Raw genomic sequence first — 4,079 nt, 5'->3', positions numbered from 1 at the left:
TTCATAAGAAGCCTCTTGAGTACTGTTGGATGCAGCTTGCATTCCATGCAGACTCTGAGAGATCATATTGACTTGCTGAGTCAATATTTTATTCTGAGCCAATATGGCATTCAGAGTATCAACTTCAAGAACTCCCTTCTTCATAGGCGTCCCATTATTCACAGGATTCCTTTCAGAAGTGTACATGAACTGGTTATTAGCAACCATGTCAATGAGTTCTTGAGCTTCTGCAGGCGTTTTCTTTAGGTGAATGGATCCACCTACAGAAGTGTCCAGTGACATTTTTGATAGCTCAGATAAACCATCATAGAATATATCCAGGATGGTCCATTCTGAAAGCATGTCAGAAGGACACTTTTTGGTCAACTATTTGTATCTTTCCCAAGCTTCATAGAGGTATTCACCTTCTTTCTGTCTGAAGGTTTGAACATCAGCTCTAAGCTTGCTCAGCTTTTGAGGAGGAAAGTACTTGGCTAAGAAAGCCGTGACCAGCTTATCCCAAGAGTTCAGGCTGTCTTTGGGTTGAGAATCCAACCATAATCTAGCTCTGTCTCTTATAGCAAAAGGGAAAAGCATGAGCCTGTAGACTTCAGGATCTATTCCATTAGTCTTAACAGTATCACATATCTGCAAGAATTCAGTTAAGAACTGAAAAGGATCTTCAGATGGAAGTCCATGAAACTTGCAGTTTTGCTGCATCAGAGAAACCAATTGAGGTTTCAGCTCAAAGTTGTTTGCTCCAATGGCAGGAATGTAGATGCTTCTTCCATGTAAATTGGAATTAGGTGCAGTAAAGTCACCAAGCATCTTCCTTACATTATTATTATTTTCGGCTGCCATCTCCTCTTCCTGTTCGAAAATTTCTGAAAGGTTATCTCTGGATTATTGTATTTTAGCTTCTCTTAATTTTCTCTTCAGAGTCCTTTCAGGTTCTGGATCTGCTTCCACAAGAATGTTCTTATCCTTGCTCCTGCTCATATGACAAAGAAAAAGGCACAGAAAAATAATAATAATAATAGAGATCCTTTATACCACAGTATAGGGATCCCTGTGTGAGTAGAAGAAAAGAGGGAGACAAAGAGTGTGATGTAAAGAAAGAAACACAACTGTGAGGATGGCAGAGATGTGAGATGAGATGTTAGGATATGAATGAATAAATAGAATGAGATGGGAGAGGGAGAATTTTCGAAAATATTTTTGAAAAAGAGTTAGTGATTTTCGAAAATGGTTTTAAAAAATGTTAGTAATTTTCAAAAATTTTTGAAATCAAAAATAAAAAATAAAAATAATTAGTTAATTAAAAAGAAATTTTGAAAAAGAGGGAAGATATTTTCGAAAATTAGAGAGAGAGAGTTAGTTAGGTAGTTTTGAAAAAGTTAAGAAACAAACAAAAAGTTAGTTAGTTAGTTGAAACAAATTTTGAAAAGATAAGAAGTTAGGAGGTTAGAAAAGATATTTTGAAATCATATTTTTGAAAAAGATAAGATAAGAAGATATTTTTGAAAAGATATGATAGGAATTAGTTTTTGAAAAAGATTTGATTTTTAAAATCACAATTAATGACTTGATTCATAAGAAATCACAAGATATGATTCTAGAACTCAAAGTTTGAATCTTTCTTAACAAGAAAGTAACAAACTTGAAATTTTTGAATCAAAACATTAATTGTTATTATTATTTTCGAAAATTTGGTATAAAAATAAGAAAAAGATTTTTGAAAAATATTTTTGGAATTTTCGAAAATAACTAAGAATTTTGAAAAAGATTTGATTTTTGAAAAAGATTTTGAAAAAGATAAGATTTTCAAATTGAAAATTTGATTTGACTCATGAGAAACAATTTGATTTTAAAAATTTTTGAAAAAGTCAACTCAAATTTTCGAATTTGATGAGAGAAAAGAGGAAGATATTTTTTGATTTTTTTGAATTTTTATGATGAGAGAGAAAAACAAGAAAAATGATGCAATGCATGAAATTTTTAGATCAAAACAATGAATGCATGCAAGAACGCTATGAATGTCAAGATGAACACCAAGAACACTATGAATGTCATGATGAACATCAAGAACATTTTTTTGAAAAATTTTTAAAGCAAAGAAAACATGCAAGACACCAAACTTAGAATTCTTTAATGCTTAGACACTAAGAATTCAAGAATGCATATGATAAACATGAAAAGACGCAAAACAAAAAATCATCAAGATCAAACAAGAAGACTTACCAAGAACAACTTGAAGATCATGAAGAACACTATGAATGCATGAAATTTTTGAAAAATACAAGATGCACATGCAATTGATACCAAACTTATAACATGACTTATGACTCAATTTAGAAGCACAAAAATTGTTTTTTTGATTTTTTTTTTATGATTTTCTAATTTTTTTGGATTTTTCGAAAAATTAATTGGAAGAGAAAAATAAGGATTCCAAAATTTTTAATATGAATTCCAGGAATCTTGCATTCTTAGTCTAAAGCTTCAGTCCAGGAATTAGACATGGCTCACTAGCCAGCCAAGCTTTCAATGAAAGCTCCGGTCCAAAACACTAGACATGGCCAATGGCCAGCCAAGCTTCAGCATGTAACACCAGAGTATATTGCTCTTGATAACAAATTGCTGCTCATTACTTATCAAATATGTAACTTGCCTCTGATGGTTTGGAAGCCTCAGTCCAAGAGAATTTAGACAAGGCTTTATAGCCAGCCAGGCTTCACATGCTTCATGAAACACTAGAATTCATTCTTAAAAATTTTGAATAAAATTTTTGAAAACATTTTTATTATTATTATTTTATTTTTTTTTCGAAAACAGATGAGAAAATTTTTTTGAAAGATTTTTGAAAAATTTTTTAAAAGAAAATAAAAAGAAAATTACCTAATCTGAGCAACAAGATGAACCGTCAGTTGTCCAAACTCGAACAATCCCCGGCAACGGCGCCAAAAAGTTGGTGCACGAAATTGTGATGTCCAAGCTCAAACTATTCCTGGCACGTGAGCAACTTGGTACGCGTAATCGTGATTACACATTCATAATATGTCACAACTTCGATACAACTAACCAGCAAGTGCACTGGGTCCTCTAAGTAATACCTTATGTGAGTAAGGGTCGAATCCCACGGAGATTGTTGGTATGAAGCAAGCTATGGTCACCTTGTAAATCTCAGTCAGGCAGATATAAAGTGATAATGGTGTTTTCAAATATTATATAATAAAATAGGGATAGAGATACTTATGTAAATCGTTGGTAGGAATTTCAGATAAGCGAATGGAGATGCTTTTCGTTCCTCTGAACCTCTGCTTTCCTGCTATCTTCATCCAATTAGTCTTACTCCTTTCCATGGCTGGCTTTATGCAAGGGCATCACCGTTGTCAGTGGCTACATCCCCTCCTCTCAGTGAATAATATGCTCACGCACCCTGTCACGGCACGGCTATTCATCTGTCGGTTCTCGATGATGCTGGAATAGGATTCACCCTCCTTTTGCGTCTGTCACTAACGCCCAACAATCGCGAGTTTGAAGCTCGTCACAGTCATTCAATCATTGAATCCTACTCGGAATACCACAGACAAGGTTTAGACTTTCCGGATTCTCTTGAATGCCGCCATCATTCTAGCTTACGCCACGAAGATTCCGGTTAAGAGATCTAAGAGATATTCATTCTAGCTTATTTCATGTAGAACGGAAGTGTTTGTCAGGCACGTGTTCATAGGGGAGATGGTGATGAGCGTCACACATAATCATCACCTTCATCACGTTCTTGGGTGCGAATGGATATCTTAGAAGCGAAATAAGATGAATTGAATAGAAAATAGTAGTACTTTGCATTAATCTTTGAGGAACAGCAGAGCTCCACACCTTAATCTATGGAGTGTAGAAACTCTATCGTTGAAAATACATAAGTGAAAGGTCCAGGCATGGCCGAGATGGCCAGCCCCCTATTGTGATCTAAGATAGCATACAACTGATCAAAGATATCAAAAAGACTAGTAAAAGGTCCTATTTATAATAAACTAGTCACTAGGGTTTACATGAGTAAGTAATTGATGCATAAATCCACTTCCTGGGCCCACTTGGTGTGT

The 4,079-nt window shown here is 34.5% G+C and overlaps 1 non-coding gene across 1 annotated transcript; it reads left to right on the top strand.

Annotated features, from left to right (window-relative positions):
• The first annotated feature begins 336 nt into the window (after positions 1–336).
• On the top strand, positions 337–444 carry LOC112768867 (small nucleolar RNA R71). Its single transcript, XR_003186248.1, has one exon. It is a non-coding gene; the product is annotated as a small nucleolar RNA R71 (small nucleolar RNA).
• The last annotated feature ends 3,635 nt before the right edge of the window (positions 445–4,079 follow it).

This window comes from Arachis hypogaea, chromosome 17, assembly GCF_003086295.3.
Source record: "Arachis hypogaea cultivar Tifrunner chromosome 17, arahy.Tifrunner.gnm2.J5K5, whole genome shotgun sequence".
NCBI classification, from domain to species: domain Eukaryota; kingdom Viridiplantae; phylum Streptophyta; class Magnoliopsida; order Fabales; family Fabaceae; genus Arachis; species Arachis hypogaea.
This window is presented reverse-complemented; position numbering and strand designations above follow the sequence as displayed.